Source organism: Ursus arctos, unplaced genomic scaffold (assembly GCF_023065955.2).
Source record: "Ursus arctos isolate Adak ecotype North America unplaced genomic scaffold, UrsArc2.0 scaffold_5, whole genome shotgun sequence".
Lineage (NCBI taxonomy): Eukaryota > Metazoa > Chordata > Mammalia > Carnivora > Ursidae > Ursus > Ursus arctos.
In genome coordinates this window covers 3,202,130-3,219,483 of record NW_026623067.1, presented here as the reverse complement: position 1 = coordinate 3,219,483, position 17,354 = coordinate 3,202,130, and the positions used below count along the sequence as shown (strand labels likewise).

The 17,354-nt window shown below is 42.8% G+C and overlaps 1 non-coding gene across 1 annotated transcript; it reads right to left on the bottom strand.

The window, feature by feature from the left end:
* Positions 1 to 10,606: 10,606 nt before the first annotated feature.
* Positions 10,607 to 10,713, bottom strand: LOC113247513 (U6 spliceosomal RNA). The gene has a single exon (XR_003313275.1). It is a non-coding gene; the product is annotated as a U6 spliceosomal RNA (small nuclear RNA).
* Between the last annotated feature and the right edge of the window lie 6,641 nt (positions 10,714 to 17,354).

Below are 17,354 nucleotides of genomic sequence, written 5' to 3'. Positions count from 1 at the left end.
GCCCATTAAAACTAATAGGAACTAAGCAAATTCATTCAGGCCTGATGGATTAAGTCTGTATTTTGCCTGCTTCAGGAAGGTGAATTTCTTTTTTTATTATTAGTGTTATTATTAACATATAATGTATTATTTGTTTCAGAGGTACAGAGGTCTGTGATCCAACAGTCTACACAACACACAGCGCTCACCACAACACACACCCTCTGCAATGTCCATCACCCAGCCACCCCATCCCCCCACCCTGCACTCCAGCAACCCTCAGTTTGTTTCCTGACATTAAGAGTCTCTTATGGTTTGTCTCCCTCTCTGGTTTCTTCTTGTTTCATTTTTTCCTCTCTTCCCCTATGATCCTCTGCCTTGTTTCTCAAATTCCACATATCAGTGAGATGATATGATAATTGTCTTTCTCTGATTGACTTATTTCGCTTAGCATAACACCCTCTAGTTCCATCCACGTTGTTGCAAATGGTGAGATTTCATTTTTTTAATGGCTGAGTAATATTCCATTGTGTGTGTGTGTGTGTGTATCACACCTTTTTTTATTATGATATGTTAGTCACCATACAGTACATCATTAGCCTTTGATATATCACATCTTCTTTATCCACTCATCTGTTGATGGACAACTGGGCTCTTTCCATAGTTTGGCTATTGTGGACATTGCTGCTATAAACATTGGGGTACAGGTGCCCCTTCAGATCACTACATTTGTATCATTGGGGTAAAAGCAATCGCTGGGTCATATGGTAGCTCTGTTTCCAACTTTTTGAGGAACTTCCATACTGTTTTTCAGGGTGGCTGCACCAGCTTGCATTACCATCAACAGTGTAGGAGGGTTCCCCTTTCTCCACATCCTCCCCAACATCTCAGTTTGTTTCCTGACTTGTTAATTTTAGCCATTCTGGCTGGTGTGAGGTGGTATCTCATTGTGATTTTGATCTGTATTTCCCTGATGCCAAGGGATGTTGAGCTCTTTTTCATGTGTCTGTTGTCCATTTGGATGTCTTCTTTGCAGAAATGTCTGTTCATGTCTTCTGCCCAAATCTATAAAGAGCTTATCAAACTCAAAACCCAAGGAACAAATAATCCAATCAAGGAAGGTGAATTTCTTGACATGAGACAAATGCAAAATTCCTTTGTCACAGCCATCAAGGCTGGCTGACAAGAGTTCGGGTGAAAGAGTTAAGCTCTGCAGCAGGACAGACGCTTGCTGGCCACACATCTTCCCTGAGTGCAGCACACGGCAGTAATCTAAGGGAGAAGAATCCAAACACAGTGGAAATCACCCACCATGACATAAAAAAATGACTTTTGAATTAAATGTTTTACTAAACCCAAGAGTAACTGGCAAAAGGCACAGGGTAGAAAATCTAGTCAGACGTTTGAAGGCTCCCATCCTCTCAAATATCTGTGGATACACAGATTCACACTGATTGTTTAAATATAAAAAATAACAGTGATGCCACAGGCATTGGGAAGTACTCAGAGCTTAAGTCTTCCAAAAGCTGGGCAATGTGTCCACACAATAGCCAAACTATGGAAAGAGCCCAGATGTCCATCAACAGATGAATGGACAAAGAAGAGGTGGTGTGTGTGTGTGTGTGTGTGTGTATAGAATATATATGGAATATATATATATAGAACATATACATATGTGGAATATTATGCACCATCAAAAATGAAATCTTAACATTTGCAATGACGTGGAAGGAACTAGAAGGTTTTATGCTAAGTGAATAAGTCAATCAAAGAAATATAATTATCATATGATCTCATTCATATGTGGAATTTAAGAAACAAAACAGAGGATCATAGGAGAGAGGAAAAATGAAACAAGATGAAACCAGAAAGAGACAAACTATAAGACACTCTTAATCATAGGAAACAAACAGGGTTGCTGGAGGGGAGGGGGTGAGGGGACAGGGTAACTGGGTGACAGGCATTAAGGACAGCACATGACATTATGAGCACTAGGTGTTATATAAGACTGATGAATCACAGACCTGTACCCCTGAAACAAATAATACATTTTATGTTGATTAATTGAATTTAAATTTAAAAAAGAAATTGTTTTTAAAAGCCGGCAATGTAAAGTTCTACTATAATGAATCAGGGTCACAATTCTAACTTAAATTTAATCCTCATGTTTTATATATTATTCTTTCGCATGCAATGCAGGGTGTGCAAATTAAGCTATTTCAGTAAATATTAGAAATGTTAATTATTGGGGCTTCTGGCTGGCTCAGTCGGAAAAGCATGTGATTCTTCATTTCAGGGTCCTGAGTTCAAACCCCACACTGCGTGGAGATGATGTAAATAAATAAATAAATAAACAAACAAACTTTTTAAAAAGAAATTTTTTTGTACTTACATTTTATTTTTTTTAATATTTTTATTATATTAGTCACCATACAGTACATCCCTAGTTTTTGATGTAAAGTTCCATGATTCATTACTTGCATGTAACACCCAGTGCACCATGCAATATGTGCCCTCCTTAATATCCATCACCGGTCTATCCCATTCCCCCACCCCCTCCCCTCTGAAGCCCTCAGTTTGTTTCTCATAGTCCATAGTCTCTCATGCTTCATTCCCCCTTCTGATTACCCCCCTTTCTTCTTCCCTTTCTTCTCCTACTGATCTTCCTAGTTCTTATGTTCCAGAGATGAGAGAAATCATATGATAATTGTCTTTCTCTGCTTGACTTATTTCGCTTAGCATTATCTCTTCCAGTCCCATCCATGTTGCAGCAAAAGTTGAGAAATCGTTCTTTTTGATGGCTGAGTAATATTCCATTGTATATATGGACCACAACTTCTTAATCCAGTCATTGTTGAAGGGCATCTCGGCTCCTTCCACGATTTAGCTATTGTGGACATTGCTGCTATGAACATTGGGATGCATAAGGCCCTTCTTTTCACTACATCTGTATCTTTGGGGTAAATACCCAGTAGTGCAATGGCTGGATCATAGTGTAGCTCAATTTTTAACTTTTTAAGGGACCTCCACACTGTTTTCCAGAGTGGCTGTACCAACTTGCATTCCCACCAACAATGTAGGAGGGATCCCCTTTCTCCACATCCTCTCCAACAATTGTTGTTTCTTGCCTTCTCTATTTTTGCCATTCTAACTGGCGTAAGGTGGTATCCCAGTGTGGTTTTGATTTGAATTTCCCTGATGGCTAATGATTTTGAACATTTTTTCATGTGTCTGTTAGCCATTTGTATGTCTTCATTGGAAAAGTGTCTGTTCATATCTTCTGTCCATTTTTTTATTTGTTTATTTGTTTCTTGTGTATTGAATTTCAGAAGTTCTTTGTAGATCTTGGATACCAGTCTTAAAAAGACTGCAAATATAAAGTAAAATTAGCTAATAATGCAATACAGTAAAAACATGCACTAACCAGAACTTCTTCCCCATGAATATTTCTTGCCCTTTTTCTTGTAACCTTCTTGATACTTAAATATAATTTTTCATTCCACTGGCGAAATTATGGAAAAAGCAAATTATTACATAGCTGCAAGATACTAAGTACTTTCGTGGTAAGAGTTTAGATGAGTCAAGTTGCAAAAAATTGAAATTAGGAGTGGAAATACACTGCAAATTGACCTTCATGAATGTAGCTATCTGAATTACAAACAATAACAAAGTATACAAGCCTAATAACCTTCTGCAGCTGACATGCGCTCACAGGACATGCCAACAGTTTCTCCCTTCCCAGCAGCCACTGTTCTTCAGCTGTCAAACCCTGGATGTCTGCCCAAGACCAAGTGCATGTCAGCTTTAGTCAGAAATTCTATTTCATCCCATGTTCAGTCAACAAAGCTTTATTTACTCTCCTCATGAAATTCAGGAAACAATTTGATGTGAGGTGGGGCTGCCAGTAATAAACCATGTCTTGCATCCCACTGCCGGCAGACAGGACCCGTGCAGCCTTTTATACCAACCCACAAGCCGCCAGTGATGCTTCCATAAGCCCACGTTCTTACAGAGTTTCCTTCCCGCCGTGGCCAGAAGCACGCCAGCAGTCAAACCACTTACGATCAACAGTGATGGTGAAGTCTTCTTTCTGGATCCAGTGAATCATAAAAGTCCATAAGCAACTTGGCTTTTATCTCAAGACACTCCTGAAGCCATCTTCTCACATACACGTGTCCTCCGCACACTAGGTAGTAGCTTCTTCTGCCCCATAACATTGTTATACAGAGTGAAAATTTAAATATACAGAAATAGGGGCACCTGGGTGGCTTAGTCAGTGAAGCATCTGCCTTTGGGTCAGGTCATGATCCCACGGTCCTGGGATCGAGCCCCACGTTGGGCTCCCTGCTCAGCAGGGAAGGCTGCTTCTCCCTCTCCCACTCCCCCTGCTTGTGTTCCCTCTCTCACTGCCTTTCTCTCTCTGCCAAATAAATAAAATCTTTAAAATAAATAAATAAACAAACAAATAGAAATACTGGGAATGTACAAAAGAGGATTATTTTCATAATCTTGGATTGGTAAATACTTTTAAATTACAACACAAACCCAAAATTCATACAATACTGGTAACCATGTTTTCATGTCAATAAAAAAGACAAAAGTAGAAAATACTATCAGCAACAGTCACTTTTTCCTTTTTTTTTTCTAAGAAGGCTCTACACCCAGTGTGGGGCCTGAATTTATAACCCTGAAATCAAGAGTAGATCACTCTATCAACTAAGCCAGCAGATGCCCCAAGAATCACTTTTTAAATATATAAAATGTTCTTTCAGATCAACCCAATAAGAATTAACATTCCCATAGGAAATAAAACAAAGAGTTTTTAAACATGCAGTTCACAGGAAAGACAAATACACAAATGCCTTATAAAAGTATTTTTAAATATGCTCAAAGAATTAGAAATTAAAAAAAGAAATTATCTCTTTATATTTCAGAAAAGACTACAATATTTGGTAAAACATGGTGCTGGTGAGAATATGGGGAAATCACCGCCAGTGGATGTTTGAGACTGTCGATTTCCATTACTGTTCTCGGGAAAGGCATATTCAATCACACACATTTCTGGAAAGAGCTATAAGAACTGGTCAACAGTGTTTGCCTCTGGACAGAAAACCAGGGGAAATTTGGAAATGAGAAATCTGAATGCTTCCCACTGTATTCCTTTTGTAGCATCTTAATTATTTAACCATGGGCAGGCATGCACACATAAAAGCAGAACTTTCTAATATTTACATACAGTAAACATTAGAAACACTAAAAGAGATCGGTAGGAGAAGGAAGGGAAGAATGAAGGGGGGTAAACAGAAGTGGGGATGAACCATAAGAGACTATGGACTCTGGGAAACAGCAGGGGAGGGGGTGGGGGACTCAGATAGGCTGGTGATGGGTATTGCATGGAGCACTGGGTGTTATATGCAAACAAGGAATCATGAAACATTACATCAAAAACTAATGATGTACTGTATGGCGACTAACATAACATAATAAAAAATTTAAGAAAAACACTAAAAGAAAAAATTAGTCATTCTACCTCTAGAGGAAAATGGATAAGTTTAGCAGTAATAGAAGACACACAGGAAACAATGAATTGGCTTAAAAAAATTACACATTTTAAATGTCTGGATAACACAGGAGGAAGGATGGATACCACCCTGAGGGACGGAGAGTGTGTTCCCCAACCACCGCCCCCGCTACCAGGCAGCAGCCCAGCCAATGAGAAACATCAAACTCACGGTTTCCTCCAGTGCACTTTTAGTTCAAACAGCCCTCCCAATGCACCCCTTCACTCCCTAAAAAAGCCTGCCTCTCCTTTGCTCCCTGGACTTGTCTACAGTTTTGCTGAAGCTGGTTTGGCCCAGACTGCAATTCTCTTTTACTACCAAAGAAACCCATCTTTTGCCAGTAAATGTCTGCAAAAAAATGTATGTGTAAGGCAAACAAAATTTTTGAAAGAAATTCAGTTATATGAATCAGAAGCTTTATAATAATGTTACCCCCAAAATGGATGGGGAAGCTTGAAAATTCATGGATGCACATCTGTTGGGTTTTGGTTTGTTTTGTTTGTTTGTTTTTGGGTTTTGTTGTTGTTGTTAACATATAGTATAATAGTAGTTTCAGGAGTAGAATTCAGTTGCCACACCTGGTGCTCATCACAAGTGCCCTCTTTGATCCCCAACGCCCATCTAACCCGTCCTCCCACCCACCTCCCTCCATCAACCCTCAGTTTGTTCTCTATAGTCAAGAGTCTCTCTTATGGTTTCCTTCCTCTCTCTTTTTCTTTTCTTTCCCCCTTCCCCTATGTTCACCTGTTTTGTTTCTTAAATTCCACATATGATTGAAATCATATGGTATTTGTTTTTTTCTCACTGACTTACTCCACTTAGCATAATACTCTAGTTCCATTCAAGTCTTTGCAAATGGCAAGATTTCATTCTTTCTGATGGCTGAGTAATATTCCATTATATGTACACCACATCTTCTTTATCCTTTCATCTGTCGATGGACATCTGGGCTCTCTCCAAAGTTGGGATATGGTTGATCATGCTGTTATGAACCTCGGGATGCTTGTGCCCTTTCAATTCTGTATTTTTATATCCTAAGGATAAATACCCAATAGTGCAATTGCTAGGTTATAGGGTAGCTCTACTTTCAACTTTTTGAGGAACCCCCACACTGTTTTCCAGAGTGGCAGCACCAGTTTGCATTCAAACCCAACAGTGGAGGAGGTTCCCCTTGCCAACAGCTGCTGTTTCCTGACTTGTTGATTTTAGCCATTCTGATTGCTGTGAGGTTGTATCTCATTGTAGTTTTGATTTGTGTTTCCCTGATGGTGATGCTGAGCATCTTTTCATGTGTCTGTTGGCCATCTGGATGTCTTCTTTGGAAAAATGCCTGTTCATGTCTTCTGTCCATTTTTTAACTGGATTATTTGTTTTATGATGTTGAGTTTGGTAAGTTCTTCATAGGTTTTGGACACTAGCCCTTTATCTGATAAGTCCTTTGCAAATATCCTCTCCCATTCCACAGGCTTCCTTTTAGTTTTGTTGACTGCTTCCTTTGCCATGCAGAAGCTTTGTATCTTGATGAAGTCCCAATAGTTCATTTTTGCTTTTGCTTCTCTTGCCTTTGGAGACATGTCTAGCAAGAAGTGGCTATGGCCAAGGTCAAAGAGGTTACTTTGATGGATATTGATGGATTCCTGTTTCACACTGAGGTCTTCCATCCATTTTAAGTCTATTTTTGTGAATGGTGTGAGGAAATGGTCCAGTTTCATTCTTCTGCATGTGTCTGTCCAATTTTCCCAACACCATTTGTTAAAGAAACTGTCTTTTTCCATTGGATGGATATTCTTTTTTGATTTGTTGAAGATTAGTTGACTGTAGAGTTGAGGGTCCTTTTCTGGGTTCTCTATTCTGTTCCATTGATCTGTGTGTCTGGTTTTGTCCCAGTACCATGCTGTATTTATCACTACAGCTTTGTAATACAGCTTGAAGTCCAGAATTGTGATGCCTCCAGCTTTGCTTTTCTTTTTCAAGATTGCTTTTAGGATTGTTCTAGGTCTGTGAAAAATGGTGGTATTTTGATAAGGATTGCATTGAATGTGTAAATTGCTTTGGGTTGGTATTCCTAAAGGAAAGTGAGTGATGGAAATCCCAACGGGGGTTATAGAGTTTATTTGCAATAAATGTTATTCTACAGTTTAAATAAAACATGATATACCCAAACCATGGAATTCTCCACAGCTGCTAAAAAGAATGAAGTAGTTTATACTCTAATAAACAGGTTATTTTAAAATCTGAGGTAGGGTCCTATGGATCCACCAAAATGAAGTAACTCCATCCCAAGTCCTCCTTTGCACAACTGAAGAATCCTGTATACAACATAACAAAAAAGCATAGGAAGTCTCTGAAAGTTCTAAAGAAGAAGGTGGACTGCCTTGGGATATCATGACCATGGGACGGTAAAGCCCCTGGGTTTCTTTATTGCCTCCCTTACATCCTGGATAGAGCAGTAAAGAATCCTCTGATGGAGTTCAGGACGCTCTGTCCCCAAATATGGTACATTGGTATAATGGAATATTTCAGGATGAAGGAATTAAGAAATGGCAGGTGTAGGAAAGACTTTCTGACCTTCCCCTGAAGCATGTATAAAACCCTCAATTCTCTGCTATTCCTGAATAAATCCATTTTGCTGGTAAAATAACTGGCAGTTTTATCTTATACCCTTTTTTTGTCCTATCATATCTTTCCATGACTTCCCACTCTTCATCAAACCTATTATAAAAATATTCAGACTTAACTGCTTCTTCATATCTTTATTCCCTCATGAAGGTTCCCATGTCATATAAAACTAATATTAAATAAATCTGTAAGCTTTTCTCTTGTTAATGTCTTTTGTTACTGGGGTTCCAACTGAGAACATAAAAGGGTAGAGAAAAGGATTCCCCCACATCTCTGACCCAGAACCACCAACAGCCAAGCAAAAAAAAAAAATTGCAAGAACAGTGTTGTGCCCTGGGGCACCTGGGTGACTCAGTTGGTTAAGAGGCTGCCTTTGGCTTAGGTCATGATCTCAGGGTCCTAAGATCGAGCCCCGCATCAGGCTCCCTGCCAAGCAGGGAGCCTGCTTTTCTCTCTCTCTCTCTCTCTCTCTCTCTCTCTCTCTCTCTCCCCCTCTCTCTCACTCATTCCCCCAGCTCCTGCTCAATCTGTCTCTCTATCAAATGAATGAATGAATAAATAAATAAATAAATAAATAAATAAATAAATAAATAAAAACTGCCCTTAGTCAAAGCACAGGAAAAGGGTGACTGAAAAACAGAAATTTGGGAGAGCAATACCCACTCAAATAGCACTAGAAAACACACTCACCCCTATCCCTCCGCACTCCAAGGTTCCAGTAGGGCCAAAAGGGGGTCGGTCTTTCACCCGACCTACCACCCCATCCTACTCAGATTCCACAGCTATCTACAGTCATTCCAAACACAATGAGAGAGGTAGGTTGAAAAGCTAAAGTGGGGGGGGGGGAAGATACAGTATACAAAAATTAATACTTTTTTTAAAAAATCCCAAACAAGAAAATGCAAAAATGGGTAAAGCTGAAAGAAGAAATATGGAGATGTACAATTGCAGTTGGGACTTCAAATCTTAGTAATCCAAAGAATAGATAGCAATTCAGCAAGGTCATAAAAGAACTGAGCACCGAATTAACCAACTGTCTCGGACTGACATATATAGAACACTCCACCCAAAAACAGCAAAACACATATTTTTTTTCAAGGGGTCATGGAACATTGGAACATTTATCAAAGTAGACTTTGTCTTGGACCATTAAAAAAAATCTCAGTAAATTTAAAAGAATTTAAATCACACAGAGCAAATTCCCTTACAATAATGGGTTAACACTAGAAATCAGTAACAGCAGGACAACAGCGAAATCTCCGAGCCCTTTCCCGGTGTTTCATGAACCCAGGTGTAGACAAGCACCACTAGATGAGAAAAATCATGGCCGCATGCAGGCAAGCTCTGGGCACCCACAATCCATGCTAATAGGTAAGCCGGGAACACTGATAAATGCCCTTTGAACAGAGCAAAACCCCAAGAAGAAGGGTCAAATAGGAAAATATAGTAAGCCACACATTAACTATTGAAAAGTGAGTTTCTTATTGGTAACCTGAGAATAAAGCAGGTTAGGTATTGAATAGGTCTTTTTTTTTTTTAATGATAAATTGCAGACAAATAGGAAATGCCATCTAATAGACAAAAATCACAAAAGGTGCTGAAACTATTAAAATACATGAAAGTAAAGTCTGAGTTGTACAATTTTAGGACAAATGCGATTGAGCATTGGGCAAACTGGTGTTAGGTGAACTGGCTTTGGGGCAACTGGCCTGCTTCCAACAGCAGGGGTACTAACGAGGGACTCCTGCCTTAAACTATACTTCCCCAAGCTTGTCAGCTCACATACGTCTAGGATTGTCTTTTCAGATAGCAGATCCTTTTGTCCCAGGTGAAAAATGCAAAGGCTCAAATGCACATAACATAAACAGGTGCTGGTAAAAAGAAGCACAGAGTTTTGTATTTAGAAAAAGAATCAGGGTGGATGGAGGGAGTAGCTTGAAGGCCCCAACATCATGTGGCCTATGGTCAGCCTTTATGAGAGGGAAGGGGAGGCCTCAGGGCTGCAGGAGGATGCACAGCGAATAATCATGGAAGAGATGGGGAGGGAAAGAAAGGTGCCTGTCTGTTCCCAGTGCAGGATGCAAGCAAGCATTCTCACCTCCATGATGCAGGACATCAGAAGCCTCAGACTAGACCAGAGCTCACTCTCCCTCCGTTGGTGGACACTTGGGCTGTTTCCAGTCTTGGCTGAAGTGAGGAATGCTGCATGGAAGTTAAGATATCTCTTTGATATCCTGTTTTCATTTCCTTTGGATATATACCCAGAAGTGGGATAGCAGGATGATATGGTAACTCTGTTCTTTTCTTTCATGCTTAAAAGATGGCCATGATGTTTAATGTGGAGCTGGGACACTAAGCCACATGGACCAACAGACTTCAGTTTATTCCAACCCTGAATTATGTAAATGTCCAGTAATACATGAATTCATTGGAATGAAAATTTCTCTAAAAATATGGACGGCTTCACAGATTTGCGTGTCATCCTTGCATGGGAGCCATGCTAATCTTCTCTGCGTTGTTCCAATTTTAGGATATGTGCTGCTGAAGCGAGCACATGGCCATACTATTTTTAAGTTTTTGAGGAACCTTCATTCTATTTTCCAAAGTCATTGAAATAATTTACATTTCCACCAACAGCACCCAAGGATTATGGTCAACAGTACTGTATTACATATTTGAAAGCAGATCTTAAATATTCTCACCAGAAAAGATGGTAATTATGTGCTCTGATGGAGGCGTTAGCTAAGGCTATGGCAGTCACCATTCTGCAACATATAAATGTATCCAATCAACCACTGGTACTCCTTAAACTTACACAGTGTTACACGTAAGTATGGAGATATAAACATATATAATTCTCCACACACACACACAATTGTTTAAGCACAGGCCCAAACTGATGTGGGAAACAAAGGCAGGAGAATAATTATTAAATTTCCTAACAGCCTACAGCCCACTGACAAGTCCTTGAAACAGGCAGAGTGACATTGCTCTAGGGACTGACCTGCCTCCGTGTTAATATTTTGCTGAGGGCAAAAGGCAATCTTAGCCCGACCCCCCAGGATCCTGTAAGTCTAGTTTAACATATAAAGATTCCTTTGGAAACTGCCTTTATCTCTAACCCCCAAGATACATGTTGGCAATCATCTCCCGGCGTATGGCCCACTGATACACATCGAAAGGTCTCGTGACTGAGGGTTTATTAGAAGGTAATAAATGACCCTTTCCCAACAACAATTAGCCCCCTCAAGGTCCTGGAAACCTTGCTTCCAAAATTCCTTACAGACTGATGCTATCCCTAACCCCCTCCCAGCTTGAAAGTACATAATGGGCCACTCCTCATGACCCCCGCGCAGCTCTTTCTGCCTACGGTCCAGTCCAGTGCTTTAATAAAATCACCTTTTTCACCAAAGATGCCTCAAGAATTCTTTCTCAGCCATCGGCTTCACACCCTAACGTCTTTTCTATATCATTACTCCTGGCAGCACAGCATTCTCATAATTTTTTTTCATATTTCTGCAAGTCTTTGTGCAAAGCACAGTATTATTGAAAGTATTTCTAAGTATGGTAAGAGATTAAAAAAAAAAAAAAAAGACCAGCCTTTCGGGTAATGTTGAACGGTGACAGAAATCTCACCTTGACCAGAATTCACTCAGGTTCCTTTGAGCCCGTTCTTGAGGAGACCCCGAAACTGGCCTTTATCCTGCCTTCCACCGGCCTCACCAGCTTCAGGGAGAATCCTGCCAAGGCCTCCGCAGCCCCTGGACATCCGTCAGGTTTCTCGCCCCCAGCCTGGAAGGCTCAGCCCCCCTGGGCCTTTAGCAAGAATCCTGTTAGGTGGGTTTCAGGAGACCTCTCAGCCACTGACACCCTCCCCGTTATGGGGGCTGTGAATCCCCAGCTGTGTCTACTGTATTTCAGGTGGAGCGGGATCTCTGTGTTCCTGCAAGACCTCTGCTAACAATAGTCCTATGAAGACTTTCCACTCTAACAAGTGTCAGAATGATTCTTTTTTTCTTTACAACAACTGTTGCTCAAGTTCCTACTTGTATAAAACGCCCCAGTTCAGCTAGAGTCCCAGAGTGAGATTACTGTGCTCAGAAACAGGACTTTAAATTCTGTGCTGGGCGGAGAGCCCCATCACTGTCTTTTTGTGTGCCTAGGAAGAAAATAGCATGGCGCTGGACCTTGACTAAGTGTGAATGCGTTTATTCCAGGTAACATTACAGTGAAAACACACCCGTTTTTGTAACTCTGCTTTGTCATTTCTTCTCCTTCTTCTCCTTTTTTAAATGCACTGGGATTCCCAAATCACAAAAAGAGGGGAAAGAAAAAAAAGTGGAAGTGGCCTGACTCTGCTGTCGCAATACTTCTCCTGCCCACATTCCGGGCACTTCTCCTTTCCAGACTCTGAGCGCAGACGCATCCTAGCTGGGGGAATCTCAGCAGGCCTGGCCTGGCTTCCATCTGTCTCTGAATCCCTCTGTCTCTCCCTCCCAGGACTCTAAGCAAACCCAGCTGGTGGCCCACCTGCAGCCCCGACAGCTGCTCCAGTTTAATTAGGGGGGTGGGGGGGTGCCCCCTAGCTTCGCCTGCTGCTCTCTGCTGCCCTCTACTGCTCACGTCTGTCAGTGGCAGTCCTCCCACCCTCACCCCGAAATGGAGATGAAGAAAAACAAGGACGGGGAGCATGCACAGGCCTGGAAAAGGAGAAGGTTCCTCATGGAGGAAAGAGCGCACGAGGCCTTGGAGCAGTCAGCACGGAGAAAGGACGGCGTGACAGTGGAAAATACTGTTTGTCTGGATGAACGTGCACGTCGCTGTTTGCAGGGGTGGGCGAGGACAGAAGGGGGAGTGAGTCTAGCATACAGTGATTATTGGAAGTTTTGTGAGAAAACCGCCCTGTGGTTGCAAAAGCAGCCAGTCCTGAAATCTGAATCCAAGTCTCCCACCCAGCTACCTTCCCCGAGAGCGCCCCTGTTTCCAGAAGGGAAGGGATGTGACTACTCCTCCAGGCAGCCAGTCCAGTGACCCTGCTGGACCCAGCTCCCTTCCCTGAGCCTGCCTGCGCCCAGAGCCTCCTTTGCTGGGAACTTGGACCAAAGTCTCTGTGTGTGCCCTCCTGAGCACCTGCAGAGCTCCTGACGTCTCCACACCCTCTCCAGGCTGTGACCATCCCCTTGTGCCCTTTCCTGGGCTCCTCTATGCTCCCAGATCTGGAGTCCTGTTCAAATCAAATTCCTGGCTCTGAACCCCTGAGCCACGCACTGCAGAGTCCCCAACCGGGTGGGGCCCACCCATCCTTGCACCCTCGCCTCCCCTCACCTCCTCTTCCCACATCATCGACACACTGACACAAGAAAGGCTCCTGCAAGCCTCCAACTGTTCAGAAATGAAGAGACATTGGAAACATCCCATCTAATGCTCTCCCTTTAACTGAGATCGGCAAGGTTGGAGAGGTTGGCTTGCTCAGTGTTTAAAAGTCTAGACCACCAGTTCTGCACATATCTGGTCTCAAGGACCCTTTAGACTCCCCAAAATGGGAACCCCAGGGGGCCTTCACATCTATCAATACTTATGGTGTCATAAAAGGGAGAAAAATGTTAAGTAATTATTAATTTGGTTTTGTTTTTAAATAATGATAAACACATGAACCTAAGTAACACAGTTTTCATAAAAATAACTGTTTCCCAAAACAAACAGAAGTCTCCTAAGAGGAGTAAGATTGTCTTATGTTTGGCACATCTCCTGAACGACTGACTGAGTGGAACACAGTGAATTCTCACAACTGCTTCTGCATTCTGTCCGTTGCAATCTCATCGTGAAGCCTGCTGAAATTCCATTGCAGCCTTGTGAGAGGGAGAAAGAGATGTCTCAATACTATGATGAAAACAGTGTGAACCTCGCCGATCCCCTGACAGGCTGCCAGGGCTCCGCAGGGTTCCCCAACTACATTTTAAGAACTGCAGGTAGACATCTGGAGTGTCTCCTGAATCTCTGTCTGCTGCCTTGACATCCTCTGATGCTATCATGCATTACATCACCTCTTACCTATTAAAAAAAAAATCAATATTTTTGTTAGAGCTTTATAGAAAAATCTGGAGAATCTGTTAAGGATGACTGGACTGAAAAGAGAAGTTGCATGAGTCACCTCAAAAAGATGGCTGGCTTTCTCTTCACAGAAACTGAAGGAGAATTAGGAAGACGGGCTCCAGCGTTGCTGTGGTGTGAACACAAATGGTCAGTGCGAGCACATTCCCACTGCTTGGCTCTGCACGTGGGAGCTGCTCTCTGGGCACTGAACCGTCTTTCCCACGGAAACTCCGTGGTGATGCACTCCACGGGCAGAAACACTCCTGCTGTCTTCCTTTCGAATTCAGCGGTGCTTAGTGGTCCAGGTCGTGCAGCTGGGGCCAACCAGGGAGTGGAGGATGTTTTGTGTTCACTCCATTAGTCGGGAGCCCACAAAAGTTGCTGCAGGGAGGAGAGCCTCCGTCTGGGGACCCACAGAATGAAGAGGGGGCGCTGCAAGTCCGGGTGCTGCTTGTGCCCCTCTGCCCCTCCCTGACTCAGCTCCATCAGCTCTGCGTTGCTCCATTCTCCTGCCTGAGCTCTCTGCTCCGGGACTCGAGGAGGGTGCTCTTTTCTTCCAGTTTTAATCCCATATGAGGAATATAGACACAAAATTGCTAAGCACCCACAAAGCCCTGGATCTGGTAGCATATCAAAAGTCAAAAAAAAAAAAAAAGGGCAGGGGGAGTGGAGAGAGACTTTCCAGTGTTAAGAAACTGGTGAACCTTGTGCAGTGTTGGTGGAATTGTAAGTTAGTACACCCACTAGGGAAAACAGGAGGGAAGTTCCTCAAAAAATTAAAAATAGAGCTACCATATGAGCTAGAAATTCCACTGCTGAGTATATATCAAAAGGAAATGAAATTCATGCTGAAGATGTCTGTATCACCATGTTCAGTGCAGCATTATTCACGGCAGCCAGGGCGTGGAAACAACCTACGTGTCCATCAACAGACGAGTGGATAAAGTGGTATCTCTCTCTTTCTCTCTCTCTTATAGAGATAGATGATAGATAGATAGATAGATAGATAGATAGACAGATGTTTAGGCATTATAAAAAAGGGAAATGCTGTCATTTGCAACAACGTGGACCTTGAGGGCATTATACTAAGTGAAATAAGTCAGGCAGAAAAAGATTAGTACTGTACAATCTCACTTTTATGGGCAATAAAAAAAAATTTAAAAAAAAAAACGTGCAGAAGGAGATCCGAGCTGTACCTACCAGAGGCAGGGGCTGGGGGTGCGGGAGAACCAGAAGAAGGTGGGCCAAGGTACGAATGTCCAGCTCCCCATTACACAATAAATAAGTATGAGTGATGGGACGTACATCTGATGACTAGAGTTAACACAGCTGGATGGTATGCTCGTGGTTGCTAACAGAGTAAATTGTAAAAGTTCTCATCACAAAGACAAAAAACCTTGTGTTTTCTGTTTTGTACTTCTGTGCGATGACGAATGGTCAGTGACCTCATCTTGGCAGTCCCTTGGGCTCTGCAAGCCATGACGCTGCACGCCCTACACTCACACAGGGCTGTGTGTCAGCGACGCCTCAGCAACCGTGGAAAGGACAGGAACTGGTCACTGCCGCTCACTACAGTAATGGGACAAAAGCACAAAAATAACCACATGGGCCTGTGAACGCTCATGATACACTGAACAAAATTCAGCATCTTGACTGTTTTATTGATCTATTCCTGATTTTTTTTTTAAGATTTTATTTATTTATTTGACACAGAGAGAGACAGCCAGCGAGAGGGAACACAAGCAGGGGGAGTGGGAGAGGAAGAAACAGGCTTCCAGTGGAGGAGCCTGATCTAGGGATCGATCCCAGAATGCTGGGATCACGCCCTGAGCCGAACGCAGATGCTTAATGACTGAGCCACCCAGGCGCCCCTATTGCTGATTTTTAAACACTCCTTAAAGTAGCAGCCGCAGGACCGAGCACACACCGTATGACAAGCCTCGCTATCACCACTGCTATGGATGGGGTTGATCCAATCCGGTCCTGACGTGCGCCAAGGTCACCTTGTTCAGAAACAACGCTGGCTGCCGAGGTAGTGAGTTAAGACGAGCTGTACTTGAGTAGGGTGGACCCTTAGTCCTTAGACTAAGGGGGAGGACCACATGAGGGCCCAGACACGTGGAGAGGTAAGCGACCACGCAGCCAGAGAGCGGAGGGACGCCCCTGCAGGCCCACGGGCACCAGGGGTTGCCGGCCAGCACCGGACTCTAGAAGAAGCAAAGAAGGGCTCTGTCCGGGGTGTCCACGCCTTGATTTCCGATGTCTGGCCTCCGCAACAGACAGACAGTACATTGCTGTTCAGTCGTGTAGCTTGTGGCGCTCTGTCATGGGGGTCCTAGCCAACCAATGCTACCCCCAACAGTCAGCCTCATGCAGAGTGTAAAAACCCAAGTACGGTCCTCATGTCACGTGGGAGCAGGACAAGTCTACCTGTGATTATTTTTAACCCTATTCCAGAGGTAGCAACCTGCACAGTCAGGTAAGAGAAAAATGAGCAGGGGAGGGGTGTGTGGGAATGGGATAGGCTGGTGATGGGTAGTAAGGAGGGCACGTATTGCATGATGGACTGGGTGTTATATGCAACTAATGAATCATCGAACTTTACATCAAAAACCAGGGATGTACTGTATGGTGACTAACATAATAAAAAATATTTTTAAAAAGAGAGAGAGAAAATGAGCAGTATAAAGACTAAACAGGAACAGCGAGCTGTCCTTCTTTCCAGACCATGTGATGGTTTCCTGAGGAAATCGAACTTCCTTGCCAGAGAATTAACTCAGAAATTGTTAAACACTAGGAAAGTTAAAACTTGCCGCTGAACACAGAACTGCAGAAATCAGTACATTTCATGTATAAAAACAAATTAAAGGTAAAAAGGAAGAAATTATATTTATAACAGCAAACAAAAAGAACAAATACCAGATAAGTGAATTGTACTTAAGATGTGTGCACAGGGCACCCGGGTGGCTCAGTCGGTTAGGTGGCCAACTTCTGGTTTGGGCTCAGGTCGTGGTCTCACGCGAGGTGAGATCGAGCCCCCATCCTCTCTGGTCTCCGCGGTCAGCCAGGAGTCCGCTTGAGCTTCTCCCTCTCCCTCTGCCC